Genomic DNA, 11,624 nt, shown 5'->3' with positions numbered 1-11,624 from the left:
GACCCGCCGGGCTCGGGGAGCCGGGCCCCGCCGCCCTTCTCGCCACCCTCGGCGGATCCCCCCGCGCCGACCCGCCCCGCCGGGGCCGGGGGTCCGGCGGGGCCTGCCCCGGGGCGGCGGAGCCCACCTCGCCTCGGCTCCATCAGGCCGCGCGTCCCCCCCGCACCGTGCCTTCCCACCCCTCCCTCCACCGGGAACGGGGGGCTCTGGAGGAGGAGGCGAAGCCGTGCCGGGGTGCCCTCGGCCCGGGCATCCCCCCCCCGGGCGCCCCTTCCCCTCGGCGGGTTGCCCAGTGTCCCCCCCCCTTTCCTTCTCCCCGCCTCGGGAGGAGACGGCCGGGGCCGGGGGTCCGGCGGGGCCTGCCCCGGGGCGGCGGAGCCCACCTCGCCTCGGCTCCATCAGGCCGCGCGTCCCCCCCGCACCGTGCCTTCCCACCCCTCCCTCCATCGGGAACGGGGGGCTCTGGAGGAGGAGGCGAAGCCGTGCCGGGGTGGCCTCGGCCCGGGTATCCCCCCCCGGGTGGTGGGCAGGGATGGAGGGAGGGATGGACGGAGACTGGCCGCTGCCCGAAAAGTCGGGGCCGAGCCGCAGCAGGGGCGCCGAGGGCGAGGGGTGAGAGGCCTAAGGCGGCCCCACGCTGGAGGGGCGTCGGTGGCGTTAGTTAAAAATAATAAGAGGATGGCAGGAGGTCAGGGCAGCGGGTCCCAGAGCCGGTTTGAGGGTGCACACCTTTCACACGGCTTGTCCAGTTTGGCTGGAGTCCCCATAAAGCACCTTATCGCTCCCTCCAGAAGGGCTCCCAGCAGTTACCCAGCCACCGGTCAACTCCTGGGCCTTTCATCCATAGCTGTATTTATTTTTTTTTCCCCCTCCTCCAAGTCTTTTGTTTTTTACCTCCACCGCTTCCCAGGCAGGCTGTCCCTGTGATGCCCGGCGGTGCAGAAGCCGGCTTGGCCACCTTTCGGCATCACCTGGAAGGCTCTGCGTCCCTCCGAGGCTGGTGCTCTCTCCCAGCCCTGCCATCGCATCCCCAACGCCGTGGCTCTTCCCCTTCTCTCCCCGCCGTCCCGGTGGTGGCCGGTGCCACCGCAGCACACCCTGGGGCTGGTCTTCCACCAGCAGCTCGCAGGGTTGGGAAGCTGGCGCCTTGCAATGCAGCTTTGTCACCGACAGCCTCGAAACGGCAGCTCTTCCTGCAGCAAAGCAGCATCTTTGTTACTTTAATCTCGAGAGTGTTTTTTAGCAGGGCTGGGCTGGCGCAGACGGGGGAGGAGGGCTGCCCCGTGCCTGCTCCTCTCGCCTTCGCACGGGGACCCTGGCTGAGGAAGTCGTCCTTTTCCAAATAAAACAAGCAGGATGAATTCAATAGGAAATAAGTTCCTTGCTTCTGAGTGAACTTGCCGTGGGTGGAGAAGAAGGAAATTAAACAATAGAAAAAACGTGCGGGGCTTTATACGGCAGGAAAAAAAAATAAAAAGCCCCTCAAGCTCACTGGCCTCTGGTGGGATGGCTGAGCATCTTCCATTCGCCCATCTTGGTGCTCCTTTTCGGCAAGCATGGCGAAGGTGATGGCAATGTTCACACTTCACGACACCCCTCCGTGTCTGGGGCATCCATGCATGGGTGTGGGGAAGCCAGGACCTCCTGTGTTACCATCCGGTTGGTCCCCAAGACAGCTTGCAGGGTCACCTCACTCAGCTCTGGTGCATGCCATGTCACCCCACTGCCTGCAGCCCCCAAATTCCTCCCTTCCTACCTGGAGCGCTGGCACCGGGCACAGATGCTGATGGGAAACCTCATGTCCATGGAGCCTTTCCCGCTTCCTGCACCTTTGGGAAGCTGATGGGTCTGGTGTGGTTGTGTTTGGGTGGGGATGGAAAACCCATCCCGGCCAAACATGCTTTTTATTACAGGTTTTTTTGGGTTTTTTTCCCCTTTCTTCTTCCTGCGCAGCGCTGTCAGTACTCTGGAACAGGACATATTCAATGCGCTGTTGGTGGTAATTTAAACAGAAGAAAAAAGATGCCTCACAAGTCAAAAACTAGGCTGGAACGAAGAGGGAATGATTAATATTTATTTCAGTAGTGTGTCATAGTGAAGTATGGCACGGCTGAGCGTGTCCCTGCTGCAGAGTGTCACCAGCACTGCCTGTCCCTCTCCACCTGTGGCTCTGGCTTTTATAACCAGGTTTGGTTTTGGGGGCATCTCTGGGTGCCTGGGCTGGGGACAGAGGGCCGTAGTCCCACCAAGCATCCCGTCTTGGGGGCTTCTGTCTGGGTGCTGGAGATGGAGCTGCTCTCTCAGCTGTGCTCTGGGGCAGGGTCGTGGAGAGCTTTGCTTGAAAGGAGTTTTGTGGAATTTTACCTCCTAGATGTACCTCACTGAGTTGTTTTTATGTTTTTGGCTGTTGAGGTAAAGCCTGCTAGAATGAGACCAGACTTAAGGCGGAGAGAAAAGCATGATATTAAGCTCCTAAATCTTGTGATTGCTTCATAGCCATGGCTGGGATTCCCAGTCCACCTCGCGGATGTTTCCAGCCCTGCTCTTGAAGGCACTTTAGGACCTCAGGAATGCCCTTGGCTTCCTTGTGTGGTTTTTGGCCGAGGTGGTGCCATTGCTTTGTGCATTTTTACCATGTGCCATCGTCACGCATGCACCGGTGGCTTCGGAGCCAGAGACGGGGGAAGGAGGACCTGGGTGGGGGGAAAGCGTGATGCTGCTTTCCTGGAGACCACCTCAAAGCCTCGGGGGCTGTGACAACTCGGTCTCCAAGTGATGGTGCCGCCCTGCACGCCCCCTCTGTGCCCGTCCCCAGGTGCGGAGGAGCAGGACAGCCCTCGTGCCGGGACCCCTGGAAGGGCTCGGTGAGTCATGCAGCGCGGACGTGGGGAGAGGGCGGCCTGCAGCTTATGATTCATGTTGTTTTCCTGCAAAAGCCACCGGCTGCAATGGCAGAGCTTGCAGAAGACGAATCAATACCGAGCCGTAAATCCCACACGTGACTGCCGGCCGGGCAGCCAGGGGGCTGGTGTTGGGAGCACCTCGGTTGCCATGTCCTTCCCAAAAGCAGCAGGACCTTGCTGCAGCCCTCTGGCCAGGAAGGGGCTGAGATCCTCAGTGCTGCCTTCAGGTGGTTTGAGCCTTCCTGGAGGGGTTTAGGAAGGTCAAGAGATTCCTGGATGTGAGGTATCCCAGGAGGAGCTGCCCTGGAATTTAAGAGGGGGGCGTGCCTGGAGTTTGGTCCTGCTGCTGGTGTGGTCCAAAGCCATGGAGATGCAGGTCTCTTGTAGAGGCTGAGGCTCTCTCCCAGGGGCTCTTTTTGACAGATAACCCAAAATGTGTTGGAAATGTCATTGCTGGTGTAAAGCAGGGAAGAAGAAGAAGTGTTTACTGTCTCTCTGGGCTTGGGCATGTTGAGGGTTGGATGTAGAGCGAGGGGTGTCCCTCTCAGCTCCCTCTGCTGTGCGGGGAGATGTGTGTCTCACTTGACAGCTCCGTGTATGGTCCAGAAGGGTGATGGTCCCTGGGTGTCCCTGTTCCTTGGGACAGTCTGCTGCTCTCTTGGCTCTGCCTCCTGGGCCTTGGACTTGGTGAAACCCACATGCCTTCTGGCTACTTGCGAGCGTCTCGCCGAGTGTCCCCCCTTCCTTCCCGACCACCATCTGCTTCTTCACAGCCTTACACAGCTCTGCAACCCCAGGGCTTGCAGCCTGAAGAAAAAAGGGCTGCGTTAAAAAGGGTTAATGGCTCAGTCCTGTAATAAGGCTGCAAAATGCTATCGATGCCTGAAGTCTAAATGTACGGCTCAGGCCATTTTATATCTCCTCCAGCAGCCTCGATTTATCCCTTGGCTGTGCTGGAGCACCGCTGGCCTCGTGGATTTACATCGGAGAGGGGAATAGAAACCAGGAGGGAGGGAGGGGGCTGTGTGTGGTACCTGGTATGGGTTGGGGATGCTTTGCCTGGTTCCTTGAGCGTTTTCTTTGCCTTGAGCCCCTGCAGAGGAGAAGGAGAGGACAGGGCTCAGGCTGTAGTCTGGGAGCCAGTAAACTAAAGCAACGGGCTTCCTGGGGAAATGCTGCTCAGTTTGTGCAACCTCAGACACCGGGGAGGCAAGAGGCAGCCCTGATGCTGTGCTTATAGGGGGTAAGCGTGGGCTTTACCGGGGTGTCTTAGACGGTGAAAACAAAACAGACCTTGCAAGCATCTCCTGTGCTCTGCGCCTCTTCCTGCTCTCTGCATTTCTCCTGGGGTGGTGGGTATTGCAGCCTCTGGTACTTTTTTAGAGGTGGCAAAGTTTGCGTTCAGAGGTAATGTCTTTTATTAGCCTAACTAATAACCTTTAGGAAAAAACAGATGTGCTCTTGGGCCCAAGGAATGTTTGCGTGCCCAAAATGTGTCGTTTTTTCCAACTTGTGTCCGTTGGTCTAATAAAAGATCTGACCTCTGCCTGGCCTGGCCATGACCTTGGAGTGTGCTGGCCTTGGGAGCATCCCAGCCGTGCGTCAGTGAGCATCCCGGCCCTTTCCCAAAGGACCTGCCAGCCCGGGAGCCGTCGCCGGGGCACGGCCACGCTTATCTGTCTCTGAATTCAACACCGGCTCTGAGCACCCAGTGCTTTGGGCTCCCAGTGGGCTCTGTCCTGGCAGACTGGGGGGAAGCAGAGGTTGGCTGTGGCTCAGCAAAGCATCAGGACATCAGGCAAGATGGATGTGGTCCAGCGGGAGCATCCTGGGAGGAGGGGGCAGCTCCATCCTTGCGGGGATTTCTCCTGATGCAGGCGCTGGAGGGTTTGTTGCTCTCCATGAGCTGGTTCTTGCTGTGGTTTTATGGACGCTGCTGTGCAAAAAGTGCTGTTTTGGGGCCGGGTTAGTGCTTGGCAGAGCAGCCTGTGCTCCCCAGAACAGCTGGTGGTTCTTCTGTGGTGGGATGGGGCTGCTCTCCTGCTGACTTCAAGTTCCCTGTAATGGGAAGGTGTTAAGAAAATGAAGCAGCCATCCCATCCCATGGGGCTCACAGCACAGGGGGTAAATTGCTGCTGCCCCACAGCTCTCTGTGATTGAGCATCACCCCCTCACTCGTGGTAGGACCAGCATCTCTGCGGGGAAGATCCGACCAAGCAAAGTGTTAGAGGCAGCAAAAGGTGGTGTCGAGGGGTTTTCAGGTGGTGTTTTTTTTGGGTAAGAGTCCTCGTGCGACCTGCCGGTGAGAGCGCAGACTGCTGCTCCAGCAAAATATAAAAATTCACGTGAGATTGTTTTCCCCTCGTCCTTTTTGCTTTTTAAAATACTTGGGATTCAGGCCCTGCTTATCCAGAAAGGCTCTCAGGCACTTGGAGAGCCGCAGGAACCCGACACAGCACATTTCAAAGCAGGAAAACCCGATTCATTGAGTGGATTTCCCCCTCCTGCGAACCTACTTAAAATTCATGGAGAGTTTTGTCAGTAAGAACCTGTTTCAATTAACAGACAAAAGAAACTCTCCTCGTTAAGAGCCTCTTTCAATTAAGGTTTGGGAGAATTCCCCCAGCTCCCAGCCAGGCTGTTCCCGAGGATTCAAGGGCAAAAAATATCCGTGAAGAGGAGCAACCTGTGAAGGGCTCTGGCTTTTTTTGGGGGGCAGTGGCATGCTGCCATGGGGTAACCTGTCCATGGGGTGTTGGGGTGTTTGGTTGGGATGGTGTTGGGGAACATCGCTGCTGGGGGTGTGTGGGGGGGGTTGACTGCTCAGCCTGGCGTCCCTGGGGCATAGGAGAGCTAATGACTGCTGCTAATTGCTGGCCTAGTTTATGGAGGAGGCTGAATTCATGTGGGTGTTGGGAGATCGGGGGAGCCCACAGAGGTGCTCTTCCAGATCAGGGTGTTGGGGACAAGGGAGGTGGCGGCCACCAGTGCCACCTTCTAGTCACTGATGCCCAAGGCTCAGAAGTGGGGTGAACTCCCCAGGGGGTTCCTCTGTTCAGCCTCACTGGTGGGGGGATGTGGCACCTCAGGGCAGGGGAATGAGGTGGGAGATAGGGATTAGTGGGGTCCAGGACCTGGGGAGTGGGGTTAAGGCTTGGAGTTCGCTAGAGCTGGTCTTAAAAGCCCCATCGGTCGGGTTTGCCAGCTGCTCTGCCATGGAAAAAGTTTTAATCATAGGCTTCCAGAAACCTCACCCAATTCTTTGGGACTTTGGGTGGTTTTTTTCATTTGTTTGGGGTTTTTTCTCCCTGAAAAATTCAGCAAATATTTGCAGCGATTTGCTGCTCAACAAACCTTGCCTTTCCATCCCTCTGCAGGGAAAAAAAACCCAAACATTTTCACCATTGTTTTTTTGAAAAAAACAAACAAACAAACAAAAAAACTCGAGGAAAGCATTACTTTTATCTTTTTGAGTAAAACTGAAGTGCTAACAGGGCTTTCTGGGTGAAAAACGTCTCTTCCAGAGCTAGGCATTTTGGCCAAAAATAACTCTTTTTGCTGGGTGAATCACTTATCTTGGTTTCTTTCCTGCAGGAGCGGGCAGGTGATGGGCAGCCAGAGCCAGGAGTTTTATTTCCAGAGAGTAAACTCGGTTCAGCAGCAGCAATTCAGGTGGATGCTCCAACTATTCGTTTCTGGCCAGGCTTTATAAATCAAATCTTTAAATAAAGGGCTGAGAAAAAGGGAGGATTTTAATGCTCCACACCTTGAATGAATCAGGGATATATTTTCCCAATATTCCCTTTTGTTTGGCCCCGTCCAACCTGTGCACAGCGGGGAGAAGGTGAGTTGGGTGGGTTTGTGGTGGAAGCAGCACTGGTAGCTGCCTGTCCCAAGGATAGATCGGGGGATACCGTTGTCCTTCTTTAATTTTACACCTTTTGGGAAGCTGGGGAAGGCTGGTGTCCTTAGGAAAGCGGGGCTGGGGCTGTCCCCCTGCCAGCAGCAGGGTGGGTTTTTTTCGCTGTCGTGTTGTAACTACTGTTTGCAAAGCGCTTAAGCAGCCCGTGTAATCTACCACTAAGACGCTCCTTATCTGGCATTATAAAACTGCCCTGGTGGCACAGGGGCAGACTCGGTGAGAGGCTGGGATGAGCTCGTTTCTGCTCATTTCTGTCCTTCTGCTCCTTTTCCCCTCTCCGTCTGCCCCGCATCCCTCTCCCCTGCCTGGGTTTGCAGCCTGGCAGGAGGCAGTTGGACATCGGTACAGCTCATCCTTCCATCTGTGTCTCTTTGTGCCCATCCTAAAGGCTCTCCTGGGCTGTCAGTAAGTGGGGATCAGAGGAAAATCCCCAGTTTTGCAGCAGTTGAAGTTTTTATGCTGGATTGCAGCTTTGTCTTCTCCGGCGCAGGGCTTTGGTCCCTGCTTGAGGAGCTCCTCAGTGGGATGCGCAGGGGGCTGTGACCTGCTGCCTGCTGTGCTTTGATACTGGTGTGTGTCCTCACACCACCACACACCGAAGCAAAAGAGTTCAGCTCCTCCTGATTGTGCTGTCTCTTGGCCAGTGAATCCATCCCTGGCTGGGGAGGGAGGTGATGGGGACAGGGACAGGCGGCGGTCCTTTGCATTTTGTGATGGCTCCTCTCCCATGCCGTTTCTCCCAACTCTTTGTAGATATTTCCAGTTGCAGCTGGGATCACTGCCATTCAGAGCTGATAAAGGCAGCGGTGCAGAGGTTGGTGTTTAAAGGCAGGTTTTTCACACCAGTTACTTTTAAATTTTCAAAGCAAGCTCCCCTGTCTTAAGCTCACAGTTGTCTCTTGAATAATGTGCTGGCATTAATCTCCTCTCTGAGGACATGCTTAGCTCAGTCATTTTAGATCTGCAGCCCTCTAAATATTACCAGCGGTGTAAAGGGGATTCCTTCTAGAGGGAACTTAAACCTATTAATAATAATTCGGCTGCCTTTTGTGCATCTTTTACAGGTGGTTTGTGGCTGCAGGGCACTGGGTGGTGACTGCTGAGGATGCTGGTGAGGATGTGTGAGGTGTGGGAGAGACAGCAGGCATGGTGGGACGAACGCTGTTATCCTGTTGAGGGACCTGGGTCCCAGCTTGGCTGAATTTAGACCTTCCAGTAACCTTTTGCCATCAAATGTCTTGAGTGGGAGATGAAGCAGATGCCTCGGTGGGGCTGAGCCGAGTGGTTGGATATGGGAAGGGAGGCCTTGGACCGAGCAGGAGCGACTGCAAATTGCTGAGCTGGGCGATGCAATTTAGCATCCTTGCCTCTAAATCCTCCTCCATCCAGGCTTAACCCCCAGGGCTGGCTTACGTGGGGAAGAGGAGCTGGTGTGGTGGTGAGGAGGTGATTACCCAGAGGTGCCGGCGTGGTGGGGCTGTCCCCACGTCGGTGGGGAGTGAAGGGCACCCAAAGGATGCTGGCAGGAGAGGAGCAGGACGACCCATCTGGCTGCAGTGTTCAGGATGTGGCTCCATCTCTGTGGGTTGAATGCCAGGGCTCTGTGAGCCACCAGAGCCAGGGGTCGGGGTCTTTGCTCATGGAGTAGGTTTTGGGGTCTCTTCTCCACGAAGGTGGATGCTTTCTCCCTCCCTCGCAGCCCTTTCTGAAGTGATGTGAGGGAGATGCAGGAGCAATTCCTTGCCATGTCACACCCGTGGTTCTGAGCTCTCCTCCCATCCCTGGGCTGCGGGGTTGGGACAGTTGATTTATTTGACAGCCAGGACTTGTGAACTGCCCCATCTTCACTGCTCCCACCTTGGCCGGACCTGTCGCACCCCCTGATAAATCGAAGTTGTGTGCTTGGGCTGCCGACTCTTCCCTCTGCTCCGGATCCGCTTGCACTTCCTTGCTTGTATCTAATCCTCCCATTTCATCCCTGTGAAATCCCACCAGAGGTTAAAGGGAGAGTGCTGCCAGCTCCTGATGGAGGTGGTTTCATCCCCTCTGGGGTTCCTCTGCCTTTCCGGGGTGCGATGGTTCCCTGGGGAGTCGCTCCGGCCAGGGGAAAACCGCAGCGCCCAGACCACACCTGGGGTTGGGGGTGGAATTTAGAAAAGCTTTTAAACCATTTTCCCCTTCCTCCTGCTGCTGGTCTTAGATTTGAAGTGCCGGTAGCAAAGGGCTTCCCCAGCCACCGGTTGCACTCCCTGCCTGCCCCGGGGTCGGATCCGGCCCCGCGGGTGCTCCAGGCTCCCGGCTGCGCCAGGGAAGCCGCTCGGATGCTGATTGTGTTTGTCAGGGCGGGGGATTAAGAGCACTGTGGCTAAGCCTCCTCTCCAGCAGAACCACAGCCAGGGCTTTGCTCAGAAACCCACCAGAAAACGGCATTTTCTGGGGCTCTTTCTCCCGTGGTCCTCGTTGTGTGGCTGTAGCTGAGCACCCCATCCGTGTGCTGGGAGCCTGCTGGTATCGTACGGTGTTTCTGGGGGCTTGAGATCTGTCTGTGGGACTCAGGCTGACATTTCCAGCTGGTGCCTTTTAAATAACAACTGTGGTTTTAAAAGGCACCTGAGCAGCTTCTAAAAATCAGGTTAAAAGGAAGTTTGACTCCGGCTGTCACCTTGCCAGCTCCTGCGGGTTTTTTTTTTTTTTCTATTTTACCATCGTGTTTAGCTTTTTGTTTTAGAAAAGCTGTTGCTCTCAAGAGGTTGTTTTGTGCTCTTGGACCTAAACCTGCTTCCTTCTCCGGCGAGGAGCTGTCAGCTCTCCCACCACTGCTGGGGATGAGCAGGGGTTTGTTCCCGTGGGGTAACCCCTGATCAGGAGCATCCCCACCCCACAAGCATCACCCCAAACCCCTCAGCATCCTCCCCGTGGAGGGATTGCTCCAGCAGCAAACTGGTGGAGCAGGATTCCTGCCTGCTCTCTGTCTCAGCAGCAGGTTCATGGGGCTGGACGCTGCCTGACCCGGTCCAGGCTCACATCTGGCTTCTCGGGGGGTCTCCAGCACTGGCCCCCTGCCTTCACAGGTTTGCCTTCATGCTTTGACATGGCAACCTTCCTCCCCAGGGAGAGTAAGCTGGCATCTGCCTGGAGATGCTGTCTCCAAAGGCTGGCCATTCAATACCATAATTAAAAGCTGTTAGAAGAGGGAGGACTAACGAAGCCCCCTTGGAAATGGCAGGTGATGTGGGCGCGGGTCCCCATTCCCATCTGCTCTGTCTCGTGGAGGGTGGTGTGAGGATGGATGTGCCATCCTGTCCATCAGTCACCAGCCCCAGCGCTGGCATCAAACCTGCTGGCTGTCACTTGCCTGCCCACGGCCATGAGAGCACAGCTGCCAGCACCCAGTACCCCTAAAGGATGGGAGAAAGAGAGGGGGAATGGGGTGGCCTTCATGCTTTGACATGGCAACCTTCCTCCCCAGGGAGAGTAAGCTGGCATCTGCCTGGAGATGCTGTCTCCAAAGGCTGGCCATTCAATACCATAATTAAAAGCTGTTAGAAGAGGGAGGACTAACGAAGCCCCCTTGGAAATGGCAGGTGATGTGGGCGCGGGTCCCCATTCCCATCTGCTCTGTCTCGTGGAGGGTGGTGTGAGGATGGATGTGCCATCCTGTCCATCAGTCACCAGCCCCAGCGCTGGCATCAAACCTGCTGGCTGTCACTTGCCTGCCCACGGCCATGAGAGCACAGCTGCCAGCACCCAGTACCCCTAAAGGATGGGAGAAAGAGAGGGGGAATGGGGTGGCGTGGCTGGGATGGTTGATAACATGGTCCCAGCTGTCCCTAGGGATAACACATCCCTAGGGATGGTACCTGGGCAGGGGAGCCCCCCTCTGCATGGGCGCATCCCTCAAAGCGATGTCCCCATGTGCTTCTCCTTTTGGTCCTGCCCAGAGATAAACTGTGTGCGCAAATATTAATTAGAAATTGATAGAACCAGGTGCTCCGCTGTGCCTGGCACAGCCGGCAGTGAGGGTTGCTGGTGGATGATGGAGGTGGTGATGGAGGTGAGAGCACAGCTGCCAGCACCCAGCACCCCTAAAGGATGGGAGAAACAGAGGGGGAATGGGGTGGCGTGGCTGGGATGGTTGATAACATGGTCCTGGCTGTCCCTAAGGATAACACATCCCTAGGGATGATACCTGGGCAGGGGAGCCCCCCTCTGCATGGGCGCATCCCTCAAAGCGATGTCCCCATGTGCTTCTCCTTTTGGTCCTGCCCAGAGATAAACTGTGTGCGCAAATATTAATTAGAAATTGATAGATGGCCATTCTCCGCTGTGCCTGGCACAGCCGGCAGAGAGGGGTGCTGGTGGATGATGGAGGAGGTGATGGAGGTGGTGATGGAGACTGGCTGCTGGTGGCCTGCATGGGGTCTGGGTGAAGTAGCCCTGTGCTGGTGGGGTTGGGAAGCGGAGCCTGGAGCAGAGGTTGCTGCAGGGAAGGGCAGGGATGACAGGATTACCCTGCCAAGCCCCAGACTGTAATCCACAGTACCGCTCAGCCGGCCACGTTTAATCCCGTTACGTGCCCGGCTGGTGTCTGTAGGGTGGGCACTTGGCCGTGGTGCCAGCAGGGCACAGGGAGCTCTCCTGGGGCAGGAGCAGGGACCTCTGCCCTTGTCCCTGGCACCAGTGGTGGGTTTGAGGACAGTGCTGCAAGCCACCGTGCCAACACTTTACATTTTCCTTCAGCACATTGGCCACAGCGACGTGCCTCCGGGTGCCTTCACCTCCTGGCAAAGCGGCGCCCA

Source organism: Calidris pugnax, unplaced genomic scaffold, assembly GCF_001431845.1.
Source record: "Calidris pugnax isolate Ruff unplaced genomic scaffold, ASM143184v1 scaffold27, whole genome shotgun sequence".
Taxonomy (NCBI): Eukaryota; Metazoa; Chordata; class Aves; order Charadriiformes; family Scolopacidae; genus Calidris; species Calidris pugnax.
This window is presented reverse-complemented; position numbering follows the sequence as displayed.